Source organism: Apis cerana, linkage group LG11, assembly GCF_029169275.1.
Source record: "Apis cerana isolate GH-2021 linkage group LG11, AcerK_1.0, whole genome shotgun sequence".
Taxonomy (NCBI): Eukaryota; Metazoa; Arthropoda; class Insecta; order Hymenoptera; family Apidae; genus Apis; species Apis cerana.
In genome coordinates this window covers 7,659,330-7,680,999 of record NC_083862.1, presented here as the reverse complement: position 1 = coordinate 7,680,999, position 21,670 = coordinate 7,659,330, and the positions used below count along the sequence as shown (strand labels likewise).

General features: G+C 30.6%; 1 protein-coding gene across 1 annotated transcript in view; it reads right to left on the bottom strand.

Annotated features, from left to right (window-relative positions):
• The window catches only part of LOC107994534 (uncharacterized), a 58,640-nt gene that overhangs the window by 36,424 nt on the left and 546 nt on the right, over window positions 1-21,670 (bottom strand). The gene's annotated exons all lie outside the window — the stretch shown is intronic.

The following is a 21,670-nucleotide window of genomic DNA, read 5'->3' as shown; positions in this document are numbered from 1 at the left end:
CAATTTTTTATCACGTATATCCCTTAATAATATTACAATTAAAATTCTTTTCTTTTCCGACTATTTCTTTATATTTCAATAAAATACTTATTATTTCCAACTACGGAAATACTCCCGTTCCAAATTACCATTCTTAATTTTCTCAAATTTATAACAATAATATACCGTTCGTTTGAAATTTCTCTCGTTCTTCAGATCAATAATTATACCGGTCCATTTGAACACAATGGAGAACGCAAAGTAATTCTATCGCGACCAAACTCCGTAAAACTCGATGAAACTCCATGAAAACTCTCATTATCCCTCCCTCTTAATTGAAACAAAGTCTTCGTTCAAATTACGATTTTAATCTTGCCAGACTCAAGGGGGAGGGGATAATTGCCTTTCCTCTTTTTCTCCTTTTATTCTGAAGATTCTTCGATAAGAATCAAGAAGGGGGTTTCCCGAGGGAATTTTTTTTTCGAGAAAAGCGAACGTTCGATCGGTCTCCACGGATAATTCGTTTAAACGGTGCTATCGGTTCGAACGATCGCATCTGTTTCTCCGGCTAACTGGTTTAGTTGACGAATTGACCCGGACTGTTAACCCTCCTGGGCGCGTGAGACGAAATTGTGTTCACTGTCAGGATTTCGACGTGATGTCTTCTGTATCGGTCGAATGCGTGTTTTGCCCAGGATTTGTACGTTTTTTCTTTTTTTTCTTTTTTATCAAATTTTTTCTCCACGTGCTATCCAGATTTTAAAGTGGTATCTATTTTTTTTTCTTTCTTTCTCTCAAAAGTTTCTCTCAAACTTTTTATGTGTTATCCAGACTTTAAAGTGGTATCTATTTGAGAAATTTTACATTTAATAACGGATGAATAAAGTTTCGATTATATATTTCTTAACTGTTATTTGTTACGCTATAATCTATTCGAGGTTAAATAGATTTGATGATATGGCATAGAATAGTGACGCTCATCTGAGATACTGACAATTTCCGCTTTGGACTGGAATCGTTGGAACTTTTTAATTGCTGAAATTGTTCATGATTGGGAGATGTTGGGGGGATTGCAAATTGTTAGAGAATTGAATTGAATTGATTTAGATTCGATTGATTCGAGTCCAATTATTGTTCTAGGAGAAATCAACAAAATTTTTTAAATATTATCAATATTTTCAATAAGAATCGATTTTTTTCCATTTAAAAAATATAAGTACAAGACGAGTTTTAAAATTACAGATTTGTTATATAATATTTATAATATTGGTTAAGTTAATTGGTTCCTTGTTATGTTGATATGACTTGTCATGTTGTCTTGTTAGAATGCATACAAATAAGACAATCCGTGTTCCGTATTATTGTTTATCAATTTAATAACACAAATATTGTAAGTATTGTTCAAGAATTATTTGTCCTTGATATCCATATCATCGTTTTAAAATTTAAAATTTTAGACAGAAATATATGTCATATTCAATTATAAATAAATTAAAACTATATATCTCTATTAAAAATTATAAAATATTTCTATTATTTCTAATTATATTCCTGAACAAATATTTAAAAAATATTTCTTTTCTTCTAAAAATTTCAAAATATTTAAAATCCATACCCAACTCCAATTTTCTATCGAAAACAGCAAAAGATCCAAGAAATATGGAAACGATTTGACAAATAAAACGATTTTTAAGATTCTAAGGCTCGTGAAAAATGGGAAGGAAACACGATCCGGAGAAAGGATGGGTCAAGGTTGTAGAAGAATATCTGATTCTATCGTTTAATGGACCTTAAGACTAACTTTAGGACCAGTCGTAGTGAGACATCGCCTTCTCGCCGCTGGTTTATGCTGAAACCACTTCAAGGTCGCGGAAAAGTCGAACTCCTTCACCAAGTGAAGGTGGTCTCTCGACTTCTCTTTTCTGTTCGGTTAATCGAAAAGAGACGATGAACGCGGGCAACCATTTCTATTTTTTTTCGAGATAGACTCGTGTTTTGCATTGAAAAACGAACGATGAACCCTCAAATATTTTTACGAACTTTGTTTATCAAGTACTTGAAAAAGATCGATTCTGAAGAAGCTTTTATGCTATGCAGAATTCTTAAACGTTTATTGGAATAATCATCCTTTTATAACACAGAGAATCACGATAATTCAAAAGAGGTAGAATCTTCAAGTTATAGAAATTTTGTCTTGTGGAAGTTTTTAAATAAAAAAAGTTTATGCAAGGATTAATATTTTTTAAAACGAACAGAAATAAAAAAATTAAGAATCTTTTGTTTGAGCATTTGGAATTTTAATAATTGAAGAAAAGAAAATTGTTTTAATAGAATAATAGTTATATTTTAATCTTCTTTTATGTATATGCATATTATGCAAAAAGGATCAATAATGTAAAATACAAAAAACAAATACAGTATCGTACAATATATTGAAGAAAAAGATAGAAAAGATAGACATCTGAAACAAGATATTCATGATTTTTATTATATTTTCTGAAAAATAGTGTGTTTTTTGCAATAAAATAAGTATTAGAAAAAATATATATGAAAGTAAAAAAAGAAAAATCAATAAAACTGGAAATCAAGAAATGAAATAAAGATCTTACTTATTTTTATTTTCAAATTTCATCATTTCCTTCAATTTCTCAACGTGATAATTATGATGAAACATACTATTCATCATTTTCCTCAATTTCTAACAGTTTCTTTAACATTTTTAAACTGAAAGCCAAGTATTCAGTTAGAACGGAACAAACCATCCTTTCTTTTTCTCAATTCCTTACATTTCCTTTAACTTTTCAATATGAAAATTAAACAGTGAAACACGTTATTCATTCATTATTTCTCTTCTTCAATTTCTTATACTTCCTTTGACTTTTCAACATGAAAATTAAGCGCGGTGAAACACTCTATTCATTCTCTTCTTCAATTTCTTATACTTCCTTTTCAACGTGGAACACGAAGTTCATTCATTCTTTCTTTCTTTCTTTTTTTTTTTTCAATTTCGAACTAAATTTCACAAACTAAGCACGAGCTTAGTTATCCATTCTTTCTTCCAATTTCTAACAGTTTCTTCGACTTTTCAACAGATTCTCATTGCGATCTGGTTTAATTAAAAATAGTCACGTGGAAAAGCGACGGCGTCGAGGGACATCGGCCGCTTTAGCGGCACCACTTCCAAATTAAAATTCAGTTTCCTTTCACGTGTTCTCGCGCCAAGTCGACGCGACGGTGCAATGTTAAATACGATTTAAAGGGAGGGAAGGGAGAGTTCGTTCGAGCGGCCGTTTCAATTTTACGAATCTTTCACTTACTTTTCGATTCTGCTTCGTCGTCACGTGACACATGACCGCCGGACCTCGTCTCACGGGTTGTGAAACAGTGTCAGTGACCGACAGCCTAAGGCCACCAGACCGTTTTGCACCGAGTATTGAGTCTCAAAGTGATTTAAGTACGCATCAAGAGAGAGAGAACAAGACTCTCATTTACCTGACCTCCTACTGTCCGTATACTTTTGCTCCGTTTTTAACGTTAACGAGTTGCAATCGAATTTGGAAAATTCATTTCTTTCTGCGTATAAGCATAAATATCTTGTATAACCATTACAATTAAAGTAAAATATGTAAGAATGATTCTATTATACGTATTTACGTAATTAATTTGAATTGATCACTATTTTCGTTCAATCCTGCTAATACTTTTTCTAATCTCTTCAACATTAAAGCTTAACAACATCGAGCAACCAAAAAAATCCGAGAATCGCCCACAGCTTCAATAAATATACACGAAATTCTCGAAGCTCGAGCTACAAGATATCAAAAGAACTTGGTTTCTTCGCCAAACTTCCGTCCATCGTTATCAAACTCCTTTCAATAACATCGTATTCAGAAATCCAATTACAGAGTTCTCTCGTCAGTTTGCTCTCTTCTTCCAGCCTGGCCAATTAGCCCGGACTGCCTTCTAATTAACATTTCCATCGAGTTCGCTTATTCGTCGATACAGTTCAAGGCACCAATTAAACGCAAGTGAGCGAATAAGTGAATGAGTATCCGTGTGTGAGAAAGAGAGGGGGGGAGATCGTGGCCGCCTTTGCAGAAAAAGCGCCGCGTGTCGGTGAACGAGTTATATACTATATTCCAAGAGACAAACGATCACCGAGCTCTTCTACGGCTGTGGTAATCCGTTACGATGGATCGATGTAACACGAGCCAAGGCGATCGTAGATCGATCGCGGGCAGATGGAGAGTTCATTCGGTAGGCCAGCGGTCGCTGGCCCTGAGAAAGCCTCATCCCTCTTTGGGATCGAGTTCGAGAAGCGCGGTTTGGCACTGACCCACACACTAGTTGGCCCACTTACGATCAACTTCGTGGCAACATCGTAGCCAGTGTTGCCGACGGGTAATTATACACAGACGTAACTCAGGTTTTGTTGTATGTGTTGTATCCTTCACTTTTCAATTATTTCATATATATTTTTTTCGAAGATCGATCTATGATATTCTAATATGAAAATTTCACGACGATTTACAGATGCTTTATAATTACTATATTAATATTTCTAAATTATTTTTAATTATAATATCGATATACTGATATCATTTTCTTATTCATGATTTGTTCACTTAATTATAATTGCTATTTCAATAATAAGAAATGTTTTTACGCGTATGACTTTTGTTGAAACCAGTATTACTGTAATGCGTTACGCTAACCTGGTAGAAAAAAGGAAACTCTCATCGTGAGCGACTTTTTATTGCCAGTGGTTTGACTTTATGAATGTAAAACTGTTTTCGGTAGAAGGTAATCGGCTGGCGTACAATGAAAACATGGAGTGTGCGCCATTGATAAGTTTGAAGAATGAAATTGTGGATGAGTAGTACATAGTTTCGAAACGTGTAATGGAAATCTGCGTGGTTGGGATCAATGGTTTAATATTGACACGTGCGCATTATGTATGCGAATACAGTGTGAAGCACGTGACTGGAAATACTTCGATAACTTTGAAAATAATTTTCAAAATTGATTCAAACGAAACTTGTACGTTATATGCAATTTTTAATATTTCGAAATTTCTTAAAAAAATATAAAGATACTTAAAAAACCAAAAATAATTACTAAAATAACGATTTATTTAACTCTTCCATTTATCTTCCTTCTAAAGGTTCAAATGAAGTGATTAAAGTCCTCCACCAGATTCTTCTCTAAAATTTAATAAGATCGATCTTGAACAAAATTAAATACTTTGTTAATATACGTTAAAATAATTTAACATTCGAACAATATAAAGAAAAATTCTTCGTTTTTTTTTTAAACAATTATTACGAAATATTCAATTTATAAAAAACCCTAATGTAAGTTATCTCGCGTGGGGCTCTCACAAGAATTAATTAACTTTTCCAACAAACGTTATTCTCTTAAAGAAGAATCGTCATTGCAACAGAATACTAACGTAAAGGCGAGCCAAACAAGGCTAAACAGAATTCATCAAAGCTGCCTCTGACCAGCCAACCAGTATCTTCAATCTAATCCAGTGCACGATTAACGAGGCCGATCATTAAATAGAAGCCTGCACCTGCGATGATAACAATTACGTATACGAGGAGAATTCAACAAATGAACGAACATTTTATCCAACATACGTTACAGAAATCGACCGATAACAGTACGAAAAAATTTGTTTCCCGAACCGATCGTTCTCACATATGGCCGCTATTTTCGTGTATGGCAGAGCACGCCCCTATAATTGAAGATCATCTAATTGATTCGCCTCGTATCGAATATGGGATGAAAACGTGGCTCGAATGACTTGGCTGGAACAGTGGCCAAGTCAGGCATGTAAACACGGCGAATTATATCGATGCTCGGTCGACCGGAAAGTCTGCAAAGCCTGGCTGGATCGTGCCAGGAAGAAAGGATTTACCCATTGCCCATCGGATTTCTCACTCAATTTGCTAAATACGACTGTGAACAACAGGACAATGGGCGAATGTTTTTCTCGAACTGCCATTTTCTAGCCGTATTCCACGCGTCAAACGTGTGGTAGATATCGGATAACAATTAAAAAAGGGATTTGTTTCTGCGAATTTTTTCGATAAAATAAGAGGGTGAACGTATGGTATGGATAAAACAGGGCACGTAAGATCAAAAGGAGTGGAAACACGTTTCTCTTGTAAGTTTTTAAGGAAAATCTAATGATGTGAAATTTGAGTATTTTCTTTTTCTTTATATTTAGTAAGTATATTGCCAATCGTTATATCAATATTGGAAATGGTATTACATTAAGTAACGTGAATTATGAAGAAAATTCAATTATTAGTTATATCAACTTATAATTGAACATAGAAATAGTATTTTTACTTATACATTAATAATAAATATATTGTCAATAGATGCATTTATGATGTATACCATTAGCATTTTTTTTATTATAAATGAGTATTTAAATTCAATTTTCATAAAGCTCACTTATTCTTTATTTTCAATTTATTTTTATATGCAAAAAATCATTCAGTTAAATTTATTCCATATTGTATATTAATGTCAGATAATTTTTTCTTTTGAATTTCTTGTTACTTTTTTTTTTAAATCTCAACGGACATTGAGTGAAGCTTACCTTCATATATATAGATATATCTTCCAGGATACGGATTTTATGATACGATATAAGAAAAACAAAACACTTTCACAATACATTTTCGATTTAATGCAAATTACAAATATTACATATATGTACTTTATATCGAGCAAGAATTTTTCTTGCATTTAATAACTATCTGAAACAAAATTAGCTTTTGAGATAGAATATTGACTCCATGATTAACTTTGCTATATCATTTAAGTTATTTTCATTCAATCCAATTTTCTATCCAGATCCAAATTTTTTTTAAGGAAAAAATTATTAATCATACCTTATTTCTCGTTTCTTAATAATTATATACCACTGTTTTCTTTCTTTTTTTTTTTTTTTTTAATACATTAAAAGTCATTTTGTTCGTTGAAACGATAATAAACACGAAACGTAAAAATTCACCGTAGGTTAACTACTTCTTCAATTACGACTCTTCAAACACCTGTATGATGAAGACCGTCGAATTTTAAATAATTCGAAGCAACCCCCTGCTATATAATTATACAATTATATAATTTTTGAAACTACCATTACGCCGTAATGTTCGTTGGCCTTCCATCTCTGATAGCCATGCGAGCTCATAAAAAGGTGCGACCTTATGGACACAATAAAGTATCCGACACCGGTTTTTCACTCGATTCAAGAGATATAACGGTAATGACCATTACGCCACTGCTCGTTTCATTGTATCCCCCATTCAACAACCAAACGAACACCATGTTTCCGTCTGCGAGAATAGATCGAGTGTACAATGGTATTTTCACATGTTTGAATTTTCGTCTGTTACGAATTGGGATATTTACTATTTTGAAATTGATATTTGTTACGCGGTAAAAGAATCGGATTGATTCTGGAGATTGAATTATTAGAGATAGGATTAAATATATTGGAGAAACAGTTGTTTCGAATGATTAATTTTTGAACAGAAATAATATGGACAAATGCACGTTATTTTTTCGTTTATATAGAATTGAATTTGATTAAATTTACGAAGATCGAGAGCGTATTTATAATTTGACAGATATTTTAAATTTTAAAATATACACGTATGATCGAAGCAATAAAAATCTTGAAATTGAAATTTATTTGATTATTGAAATATTTTCTCGTTTCTTTTTTCTTATAAATACATCGACATTCTCAATTTACATCGTCTAAAAACAATCCAGAATCCTGCAAGTAATCGTTCTCAAATAAAATTAAAACTAGCTAAAATAATCTCAGTATTTTTTAAATGAAACAAATAAAACATAAGCAAATAAACCTCTTACGAATAATAAAGATAATCCTATAAAAGAAATTTTTTTACATCGGAATTGACTTACATATATATATTCCTTAACTGTTATTAAGACCAAGATCTATTTTAGCGGCGTCTACTACATGATAGAATATGAATAAAAGAGATTTATGTAAATTGCCGGTTCTCTCGATCTGTGCACCAAGTAATCGAGAGTTAAATGGCTGGATCGAGTATTCTACCTGTATACACACACTCCATGAACGATCACGCTTCACGGAGGCAGTCAGGTAAGCAGCGACTGAAAGCAAAGATCAGTAAAATCCTTGAGAACTGGTCGTATCGGGTGGTGAAAGGATAGGATACTAACAAAGGAACCATTGACACCGAGGTAAAGTTAACAGAATAATCACTGAAATTGTTAGACGAGCTGTGCTTGCAGTTTCGTATTGTTTTCTGGGATTCCCGTTACGTATTATGAGGGACAACAAGAGCTCATGGTATCTGGTGCACGACGATTATCAGCAAAGAGAGAAATTGTGATCGTGAGAATGCGGTAACGATATGTTTGTTTTTATGTATATCGCTCTGAAAAAAGATACGTGTTATTTTTTGATAATAATATTACATTGTTCCATTTATAGTTTTTTGATATTAAATTCTGTGATAGTAAAAAAAAAAAATTATTTCATATAAACTTAAATAAGAGAATGTTGAATATTTAATATAAAATAATTGTTTTCTGATAATAGATAATATTAAATCTTTTGTATCGAAAATTAATAAATATCAAACTATAACTGGAACGTTCGAATCCATTTATTTTGTTGAAAACATCGTCTATCATTTAAGAATTTTTTTTAATGGCAAGAAATGATATAAAGATATATATTTTTTATTTGAAAAAAATAACCAGAAAAATATATTGTTTATCTAAATGATAAAATATTATTAAAGAAATATATAAAAATATGTAAAAATTTTATATTTTTCTTAAATTTTGATAAGAGATTATGTTTTATTAATCATTTATTAATTATAAAAATATTTATTTTTTTGAAAATTATTAAATAATAATTAATAAAAATAGTTTAATAAAATATAAATATATATATATATATACAATAAAATAAGAGTACTTATTTAACACAATAAAATAAGAATAGTTTAAAAATTATTTTTACGGAAGTAGAGTCCTACTTTTTCAACATATGCAAAATTGTTATTCATACTGGTGTAAAAATTTATTTCTCCTATAGTCTTTGTTAGAATTTGCATAATTTCATTATTGTTATTAACATATCCTTGATTCATTCAAATTTCTTTAGAATTTAAAACGCCATTTAACTTTGTTGTATAAAACTTTCTCTATTTTCTTAAGATATATTCATTCAATTTTGTTAAAGAATAGATAAAAAAGCTTTTGATTATGATTCGCGTAACTTAATTTAATTTAAAAATCAATATCTACATTTTCACAAATCAAAAAAATATTTCGAGACGATTATCCCCTCAATATCTCGAAAAATAAATAAAAAGAAGAAATAATATTTCCAAAACAAAGATTTTTTCCTGGATCAATGGAAATTATATATAAAATATTCCATAATTATCGTTCAAAATCTCGAAAAATAAATTAAGAAAAGAAACAATATTTATAGAGAGAAAGAAAAAAAAAAAGAATCTTTTCCTCAATCTATGCAAGCTTGTTTCTTTTTTCCCTTATGCATAAAACACGCGACCGATCGGTTTACTCGCAACACGTTACGTGTCGTAAAGCAGGCTGAGAGTCAACCGGAAAGCCCTCTTCTCTGTTGCTCCGAGGCGCGATTCAAAACTGTTCCGGCGAGGTGGAAGCGGTAGCTGCTCACTGAATGCCTTATGAAGCAGACGAACGGACATCCTGGCATTACGTAACTTTGCCCCTGGTCGACCAGCGACGAATAACCTTCTAATCTTTTCTTTTCTTCTGCCTTCCACCACTCTCACCGTTTCCTTTCTCTTACATTTCTTTTTGAAGTATTTTTTCCATCTTTTTTTTCAATTTTTTTTTTTTTTTTTTTTGAGAAGCCACCTTTCTCCATGGCCGGATAGCAAGGCGATCCTCGAACGAGGTCACCAGACAGTGTCCGTGCCAAAATCACTTGGCAAAAATCGACGCCTACGTGACACGAAGCGCTGCATGATTTATATTACAAAACAGGCTGGCCACGAGTTCAGCCCTTGAACGTGAAATCGTTCGCGAGAAAGTGTACCACGCGGTTTCGTTACGACCTCTCTTCATTTTCGTCTTATATCTGGTTCGAATTATATTTCTTTTTGGCGTGTCGAATGTTAATTTATAAAGTGGAATGGATTTTTGAATTTAATTTTTGAATATCGCTGAAAATTATTTTTTAGGGAATTTGATACGTTCTCGAGAAATGTGTAAAATTATCGTTTGTGATGTAATTATTTATAACATTAAATTATAACTATGTCTTTTATAAATTTATAATATGCGATTATAAAAATTTAAAAAAAGTTGTTTATAATAACTTATAATAATTCAATGCAATTGTAATAATTTAATAATATGATATTTCTAATTTTCAAATATCGCTTATTCATCAAATTATTATTATTTAATGAATTCTTGAGCTGTGTAATAAATTAAAAATTATAACCTTTAGAAAAAAATATTGATATTGATAACTTTTATTAAATTCATACTATAATATTCTTGAAATTTTGATTTTATTTTAAAAATGATTCTCATTTCAACGAATAAAATAACTATTTTTAAAAAAATGTTACCTCAAAATTTAAAGAAATCTCTTTTATTCTTTAATGGTAAAAGAGTAGAACCTCAAAAATGATCCAAACTAACAGAATTATTTCTACAAATTATCTTTTATACAATTTTATGCATCAAAATATTCTTTAATAATGTTAGTCACTGAAATAAATATCCTTACAATTCTCTATTCCTTTAACTTATTACGTATTCCGTAGGCAGAACTAAATGATATTCCTCTAAAAGGAAACGCTGTTTAAAACTAAGAAACCGTTCTTTTTCCTGAACTATTTGTCTTGCCCGTTAAAAGACAAGATTTTTCGGTTACGTGACTAACAATAAGAAATTGTGTGTGAACGAGAAGTGAACTGGATTCACCGGTGATACCGGTGTTACCAGGAAACGACCGCAACGCGTAATGACTCCCACGATGGAGAAATTAGCACAGGTGTCTTAATTGTTCGCGTAAAACTAGCCAGGGATTCCTTTTGCGACACGTTGCAAGGTGAACGTTACGAAATGAGTTTTGTGCAGTTGTTCGAACACCTAAAAGTGCCGGATGAAAGCGTGACTAGATACGAGAGTGAAATTCGTATACTTTCTTTTAATTATTTATATGTTAGTAGAGCGAGAATTATCAAGTGACTGAATTATACGTTTATATTATGTATGTCTTGTATTTTGTTATGTCTATTTTTTAAAAAGGAATTATTTCTACAGTCGTTATTGATGAGTCTTTGACAATGTATAATAAATAAAGGAAAATTTTTTAAAATTTATTATGATATTTTATTTGTTGTGATTAATTGATTTTTCTACGGATGTGTTGCGAAAATTATATTAAAATTTCAGCGTAGAATACGTAGGAATATTTTGTATTTATTAATATTTATAAATAATGTTAAAAAATACGACTTATTGATGCGTATATATTAATATTATAATTATTTTTATATTTTAGCGATATTTTTTAAATATTTTTTTTCCCCTTTTTAAAAAATAATAAGTTATAACAAAATATATTTTATACGCAGGAAATAAATATTTTTATCTTAAAAATTATAATCTTTAGAAAAAACCTAACGCTCGTTAACCCAGAAAGATTGGAAAATACTCTAAACAGATATAAAATGTAGGATAGATTTAATTAAATATTTACAAGTAATTTAAATTTATATTATTCTAAATTTTAATATCGTAAAAGTTTATCTACCATGAAGATGAATTCTTTTATTCTCATACATCACGATCACACTACAGTCTTTTTAATTATCAATTCTTCGTCAGAGAATTGATGAATAATTATTTTCAACAATGAGTAATTTATTTATCGTTATGACAAGAATAATTATTTCTAACAATGCTCTTCCTCCTTTCTGCTATTTCTGTTATTTCTTCTTTTAAATCCTTTTCCTTGTTTACAATAATTCAATTCAAAACTTTAAATCAATCTCCACAGCTATCATATATCCGCTTCGAAACTGTTTGACGCGTTTACCGCAATATTAAAATATATCATATATTGATGTCTCTGTTATTAAGAAAATGTATACTTATATAATCATTTCATTTATTTTTAACACAGCTTTTTATATTTTACTTATATATATTTTTTTTGTAAAACAGTAATTGAACTTTAATTAAAATGAATAAAAAATCTATTATTCAAATTTATGAGTCTCCAAAAGAATCGCAAAAAAGTTTCGATCTAAAATTTCTATTTTTAATTGCAAATAACGCAATCTATAGATTAGGTTTTTCCAATTAGAAGGTCTTTATAATTTTTTTTTAATTCAAATTATTAAAACAAAATTTCAATAGAAAAACATTTTTAGTATTTTACTTTAATTTTTACGAAAAATTTCATTAAGATCTTCAATATTCGTCTTAATTCATTTTAATATTATTTCTAACGCTCACTTTTATACGAATGTCAAAGAAAAATTCACATGTTATTTAAATTGACAATAAAAGAAGTTGCAATTGGAAATAAAATGAGAAACATTATGATCGTGCATTTTGTTCGTTTTCTGGCGTAACGGAGATAATTTTCCCAGTAAAATAGAGTTTGCTAGGATGTTATGATTCGACTGACTTTACCGTTGGGAACACGTATAACGTCGCCTTAGCACCGTACCAATGCGAATGCGAAACACGTGTTGTTAATTTGTTACGGGCCCGGTTACGCAGCAACTGAGAGAGCCTCGCGCTCTTTCTCTTTCTCCTTGCTCAGGTCCCTCGATACAAAGGAAAATCGGGAAATTTAGTTTCACGCTGAATTCGTGATCGCACTTATAATGACGAAATAGAGAAGGCGAGAAAGGTTGTTAAATAACAGCGTGTGATTGCTTTATAATTTTGATTAAAGATACGTATAAATTCAACTTGGGATGACACAATCACTCTATTCTAATTTTTAAAAATATAATATAATATTGTATATAAAAAAAAAAAGAATTTTCTTCGTTATAAATGAAATTAAATCTTCAAATTTGGAAAAATCTAGCAAAATCTAGTGTTACAAAATTTTACTTTATTTTGTATTTTAATTTGTTAATTCGATATTAGAATATAATTAATACAATATAATAAATATATTTCAAAACAAATTATTTAACAAACGTAATATTTATTCTACCTATCACATGACAAATAAGCGATTCATTGAAACGTTTTGACGTTTATAAACATACAAGTATTATTTACGTATGAAATAAAAATTATCTGTAATACTATGATTAATTTCTGATGAATGTGCACTTCATCATTCTAAATATGTAGTTATATGACTATTATATTGGAATGAGCGAATTATCATTAATATAGAACACGAAACTGAATAATACTTTTAACACGTGGTATATACGTTCATCAAAAAAAAAAAAAAAAAAGAAAAAAAAAAAGAATTACACAAAAAAATAAACACGTATATGCAGATACACGCATATATATATATATATATACATATATATCAGAAAAAAAGAAAGAATAAAAAATATGTAGAAAAATTTAAAAGAACCATCTTTGAAAAAATCACCATGATTCAAAAAAAAGATATTTCTAAAAACTAACTTAAAAAAAAAAAAAAAAAGAATCTAATCTTTGAACATCTCTCGAAGAAAGCTAGAAATATTCGAAACGAAATCCGCCCTCCACTCGAAAATACCCTTATATCCGTCTCGGCCGTGGATCCATAGTTGAATTTAAATTCGAGTTTAGATTTATTCTCGGCCACGGAAAAGGCCGCAGCTGCGTTTAGATCGCGGCGGGGATTTGAAACGAATCTTTCGCATATACGATATATAAACGAAAAAGGGGGTATGAGCGGTCGAGAGGGGAGGGGGTCGATAATTGTGACAGAAATTCAATCCTTTGGATGGTGAACCTAATGCCCAATTCAACCGCCAATTCAATCAAGTGCCGACCAATCGTGGACCTCGATACGGGATTTTAGCCTCGGATCGCTGCTGGGGATTTTGACACGGTCCACCGGGGCCAAATAAAATATCCGCGGATCGTATCTCTGTATTCTATACGCATATGCGTGTACGTATACTCGTCGAAATGAAAATACGTATTAACTATTCAATGGATCGAGCGTGATGAAGCGATCTGTATTTGTGCGTAAACCGTTCATTAGTTTTGATACGGAAAACAGATTTTCGGCCCGAGGGGAGATAACTGTGCTTCGATTCGCAAAAATTGGGAAAACAATTTGATTGGAGAAGATATGTATACGTGTAGTGATTCATGAAATTGAGCATATAAATATACTGTGTTACAGATTTGTTTAACCTGATTTTAATGAAAGTTTATGCGAATATAGAATGTAATAAGTTATAAAGAAACTTAGTTTTGCCTGGGAATTTTTTAAAAACAGCTTTAATATGAAAAGTTTTGTTTTATTACTATTACAAAGCTATAAAATTTCTTTTGATTTGTGGAATTAATGAAATTTAATTTCGTTTGGAATTTAACTGGATATATTTATTAGATATTATAGATTGTCTGAAATGTAATTGATAGATAATTGGTAATTTTATTGAGATTCTGTAGACTATCAAAATTCTATGATTAAATGATCGATTAGCAAATACAGTAATTAAACAGTAGTAATTATACATAAGAGTGAAATAATTAATTAAGAGCGTGCTATTCTACCTGCACTTAATAAAAGAATTTCATATTCAGTTAAAATATTCTCCTACTCGTTTCGAACATTCTACGTTTAAAATTTCAACAATTAATTTGAATTGTTAATTATATACGAAAGAAAGCATTTGTCGCATTTACTGTCGAAGAAATGACTAAATCTTTAACAAACAACTTGTGAGAGTAACTATTAAGCACTTAAATAGCTTAAATAGCTTATAACTTAATAGCTTCCACAACGAACGTGGAAGTTTTACCGACGAAAAGTTCATCCTATCTACTAGACAATACGTACTTAATCGAAAGAAAAAACATAGTTTCAATTTCCTATTTCGTTAAGTACTCTTAATACGATGTTACAATGCTTAAAAACTCCTCTTTGCTGTAAAAATTATTATTTTACAAATTTTTCCACGGATAAAAACGAATACGGAAAAGTGGTTTTTAAAATTAGCAAATCCAATTCTTTCAACACTAAAATATGATGTTTATAATAAACTCGATTAGAAATATCACTCTCGAATTTTAACTAAACATTTTATCAAAATCTACTTTGGACCTCTGCCATCATTTCTAAATCTGTAACAGCAACCATTTTTAAAGATCATCATTATTTAATCTCCAAATGCTAAAAACTTTCGTTTTCATAATCATAATCATTTTTCCTATACAGTTCTCTCCATAATCTGGAAGATCGCACGTGAATCCATATATGGAATCAATTAACCAGTAATAATAAAGAGAATTATCGACAAGCAAGAAAGATCGTTGTCAAAATCGTCGTTTCAATTCCTTTCACCACGCCCCCCAAAAAAAAGATTCATCGAAAATTTCCTCACATTCCTTCTTCGAGTCTTTTCGAGACGACGGTGTACAAGCCGCGTATCGAAACGAAAAGAGTGTCATGGTCGAGGTGGCCGGGCGTGAGTGGTGTGTAAGTATCATCGACACACGAGGTGCGTGCACTTTCGTCGTTAAACCGCAGGAAAAAAAGGAACGTGAGATGAATCTGCCCGGTCGCGTTCTCGCGTGATCGGGATCGACGTCGAATCCGATATTCCGATCGAGCCACGTTAGAAAGTGTTGCACCATACATCTCGACGCGTTTTATCCCATCGTGTATGCCTATATATAGAGTGGAAATGCGCGCACACTTAGGTGCGCTGCTTTATGTGAGGTAATATTAAAGGCGAGGATCGAGCATTCGTGCCGTGCCACAACACGCTCGTGCATAAATAAAACGCAGAATCCTGGGCCCGTTGCATCCGCCACGAATTGCAACCTTTCGTGTCGAAAACAGTTCGTAATAGTGGATTTGATTTAATGGTACACGGAACTTTTTCGTACTTTGAGATTCGATCAAGGTGTTTGATGTTAGTACAAATTCGTAAAATGTTCGATCCATTATTTTTTAAAGCAATTATTGATTTTTGTATTCTTTATATCTGCAACATTTTTTCATATAATAAAATTTTAATATCTGGTAATTTGGTTTGTAATCATTTCATTATTCTATAGTTTTTATATTCTATATTATGTATATTTTTTAATTTAACAATGTTAACAAATTACATTATTGCATTAATCATAATTTGTTTATTTTTAAGATATTTGATGAAATAAATTTTTTTATCTCCTACTTTTTTGAAAACTGTTTTTAAATATGAATTTGAATAGATAAGAAGACACGTGTAATATATTTCGATTTTAAAATCTGCAAAAAAAATACTTAAGAATGTAAATAAAGTTTTCGTAAAAACTTTTATGTTATCACGTTATAAAAAATTTTTTTCTATTACTATTTATAGTAAAAAATAAAATTTATTCTTTAAATTGTGATAATTAAAATATGAAATTACTTGTCGAATATTGTATCATAAATATTCGTGTATGAAATCTTGTTGATTTCTGTATTTACTTAGTGCGAGGTGTGTGTACGAATCACATACCTACGTATTATGAGAGCAGCGCTGACAAGATTTCGAAACAGGATCGACAACCTAGAACGACATATTCATAAAACTGTCATAACTTGATATAGCTAACCAGCATGAACGATCGATTTAGTTCCAAACTCGATTTATGACCGATTCACAAAGCATTTAATTCAATTATTTGAATCACCGAACAGGAAATTATAAGAAAACTTGTCGAATGGAATTTCAGATGGAATGATATAATTAAAAGAAATTTATCTTTCCATACGTCTAAAGTCTAGAATATACATTTAGAATAATTTTCAAGTGTGTGAAAAAATTTAGACTATTTTAATTTTTGCTATTTAGTCTAATTTTCTAAATAAAACTCAGAAAAATTTATTTTCCAGTAAAATCAGAGATATTTAAATGTAATAAATTTTTAAGCGATTAATCAAGCAAATATTAATAGATATTTTATATGATTTCGAATATTTTAAAAAAATTTCACGATATTCGATATCTAAATGTAACAGACTTATTCAATATTACTAGCAAATATCGTGAGTGGAATGAATATTTCAATTATTTCCACCGTACTATAATTATAATATATAATTAAATTCTTTAAATGTATTTATAGCAATTCAAAAAAACTTAGTGGATACAAAATGTCATGTTATTTGGTTTCAATCATTTTCATAAAAATTATTATCTTATTATTATCTTCGTGTTACAATAATCTTCATGTTTCATTATTGAATTATTCATCTTCGAAAGTAAAATTCGAACGTATTCAAAATACGATTGAAACGCTTCTCACCTTAATCTATCTTAATAACGTGCCAGGAACTACACGCTCGCGCGCGCGCGCTCACTCGCTTACTATCGGAAGAAAAGTCGACGTATAAACTCGAAGAGCTGCAGCGGCGGGGTTACAAAACAGGATCGACAAGCGGCTTGCACGGGCGCTCATAATATTGTCATAAGGCCTACACCTGCGTGGCTACAAGCTGCAACAGAGCGGCCGTTTAAGCCACGTTCGCAAGAAGAAACGAGTCAAAGTACACCAACAGGCTTGCGACGAATGATCGCAATCTACTTTGATCTCGATCCGCTTTTCTATGGCCTCGACGCGACCCGAACACGGATCCTGACCTCCGTTAACCTGGTATCTCTGACCTCTATGGGACGCGCTTCTTATCGATCGCTTCTCAAAATATAAGATCTCGATAACTTCTTACGTGTTAATGGAATTAAATTTTTAGATAATGAAGAAATAAAGTGGAATCGAATCGATTCTAGGTTTGTATGATGTAAATAGAATATAATGGATTATATAAGTAATTTTTTTAAGAAATCAATTCTTAAAATTTTGTCCAGAAATATATTTTTTTATAGCAATGATAGAATCCTAAATTCTTTATCTATGTTACAAAATTACATTGAAAAAAGAAAATTGAATTCACCTTTTCGAAATATTATTCTCATATAACTCATATTTTACGAGCACAAAATTTTTATTAAAAATAAAATTATTGTTGGTTTTGATGACAAGACTATCGAGAAACTATAAAATGTACGAAAATTTTTATAATCGATTAATTTTGCGCAAAAGTGCCAATTTTCTAGCAGAAAAAATTCTTTAATCTTCAACAATTTAAAAACATAACATTACAAAATAGAAAAATAAATTTTATCAATATATAAAATCGAATTTTGTATTGAATATAAGTGCAATGTTTTATACTAAAAATTAGAATATTGACATTTGTGTATGTTTAGTTTTTGTTTAACTAATTAATTCTTATATCAATATTCGTATACCCTTTTGTATATCTACTGTTTAAACTTCTTATCTTTCTGACAAACGATTTTCAAATACAAAGCTTGTTATTTTCTAATATATTTATTGTCGATTTGTAATCCAATTTTTAAATTTTATAAACCTATTAAAATCAAATCTTAAATAACATAGAAACTTTTAAATATTAATAGAATTTTGAAAAATATTTTAATGATGTGATAAATAAGCTATTCATAAATGAGTTTTTGAAAAACCTATTAAAAAAAAAAAATGGGAAAAATTCGATAAAAACATTAGACGTCATATTGAACATTAATGAAAATATATGAGGGAGAAACTGGATGAAAGAAAGCCGAAATCTCCTTGTAATGGTCTATTATCAATTTTTTTTCAATCTAGAATCTAAAAATAGTTTAGATCTAAAAATAGTCATTCGAAAAATTAGTATGTTACGGCTATTAGAAGAATTTATGTTTTTATTTTTTCCTAAATATTTATTCCATTTTGTCACACAAAGATTAACACATTAAAATCTTTAAGATTTAAGAAAAAATTGTCGATTATTTTAAAATTCATGGAAGAAATTGAATCACATGTATCACTGTTTTACTTAACAGAAAAATAAAAGAAGAATATTTCTTAAACGAAACTAATTATACCACGTCTAGTTTCACAATTGAACAATCCAAGACGAAGTTTCAGTCGCGTGATTCACATTCTTCAAAACAATAATACAAAACGAGCAACGTGTACGCACAACGTGCACGTCAAGAAAGAATCGTACTAGCAACAAATAAACCTTGAACTTCCCATCGCGTATACACGAAACAATTACTCTAGTCCCTCCATAGACGAAATTAATATCCCGACAGAAGAATTTCCATCAACTACCACACACATCCGGTCCACGTGTTCCTGCGCGGCATCGATGTCCATAACATATCAATGTAACAGAAGAGTCATACCATCGAAACGATCTCGAGAGATCGCGTTTTTCCATTTGCCCCCTGTATCCGATCGGATTGCTCCGAGTTGCCAATAGAATTCGATATATATATATATAATCCGACCCGGAAATATCGATGGCCCCCTTTTGCGTCCAGTTCGGGCTTAAAAGGACGAAGCGTGTACGCCGCGAGAAAGGAAACGGAAATATTTCACCGTCCGGCCGACGTTAATCTGACATTCAACATATATCTGTGCCTGTGACTCTCTTCTAATGGTCAAAGACATTAAGTTCCTAACTTTTTACAGTATTATCTGTCCCCTCCCTCCTAGCACAGTTTATCATCGTTCCTTGGTTCATTATCTTCCTCGGCGAGGACTCATCCCCAAAGCATACAATACCAACGAGTACAATGCCAGAGGTTCTCAATTGTTTCTCTTGTTCTCTATTTACTTTTTCTCTTTTTTATTGCTCTTTCTTTCTCTTTTTCTTCTCTTTAAATAACACGATTATACATGTGACATGACCGAGTTTTTGAGAAAATATTATTGGAACCTTGGTAAATATTGGTTGGGTTACTTCGTTACTAACGGTATTTTATAGCCGTTAATAATATCCGGCCGTTTACACGGCCTGGGAAACTTAAAGGGCATGGGTCTCTGAGGCCGAAATTTCATAATTACTGACCCGGGTAGAGTGAGGCAAAGTCAAGTTTGTTGTGTTGAAGTTCTATTAGTCGTAAACAGATTATTCACAGGCATAAATGAAACGACGATAACGCTATGGATAAATAATTCCCCCTTGATAGGATTGGGATAATATAATATTGTTTCTGGTTGAAATGAGATTTTCGTTTCGGTTAGCGGGAGCTCCTTTGGGAATCGCCGTGATATGGGATTTAAACGGGTAGAAAGTTGAACAATGTGAGGAATGTGTTGCGGTATTATCATATGTGATGAAAGTATGGAAGATATATGAAAAATTTCTTTGTAAATTGGTTCTTTACAGAGGCGAGTTTCTCTTCGATATAAGTATTAAACTTCGAAAAAAGAAAAATAATAATAAATTTTGAATAATGTTTCATACAAACATTATTTCAAATAACATGTACTTGTAATTTAAACAAAACAAATTCAAATACTTAAAATAGATATCAGATATATATATATATATTATATATATATATATTATCCATCATAATTATATAATTGTTCTCGTAGCATTCTAAAACCTAATTTCCTCAACTCCGATAATTGTTTTTAAATGTAAAAAATATGAATCATTTTTTATAATAAAGAAAATCATATTTTTATAATATTAAAATTTAAATTTGAATTTTTTAAATTTATAGAAAATTTTATATATTTTTACAATATATTTCACCCAAATCGACGAATGACCAGTCACTTCCAAAAAAAAATATTTGCCTGAAATTCTCAAAAATCAAATTGTACGTTTAAATTTCAAAATAGTTTCGCAACGAGGAATTTTGGAAAGTGAGAAAGTGAGGACAGAGAAATCACAAAGACACTTATGTCAGTAATTTCCCATTGCCGAGTTTTATTTTCTAAATGGAATTTTTGTTAATTTGATTTAATATTATTATTATGATATTAAATAACTCGCGATAGAAAATATCTACTAATGAATAGTATAACTTGATATATCGCGGAAATAACTATCTACACACGCAATTACGAAACTGTGATCGTTTGAATGAACGATTAATTTGTTTTCCTATGAATCAATTTAAATGGCCAATACGAAACTGTTCGTGCAATATCCTACATATACGTATTTTAAAAATCTTCTATTAAACAACACGAGAATATCTCCTTTCCTATGTTCGATATTAAATCGATTAAAGATATAAACACAATCGATGTACAATCATTGAATATCATACGACTATGATTTTAAAGTCAATTGAACAAGTCAATTCTACATTAATCACACAACCATATAGCAAACGACAACGATTAGTTTAGAATAGTACAAGTTCGTATCTTTACTATTCTTCTCGATTCTTCATTGTTTTCTTCATTGAACCAACACACACGAGTTCAATACACGTGCATTTTGAAAAAAAATCAATAATAAAAATCAATCTTCAAATAAGATCACACAGTAGCCAAACTGATCAACTCCACCGAAATAAACAAATTATTTAACTTTTCCAAAAATCAAGTATCAACTATTCATAAAAAAAGAAAAAAATAATCG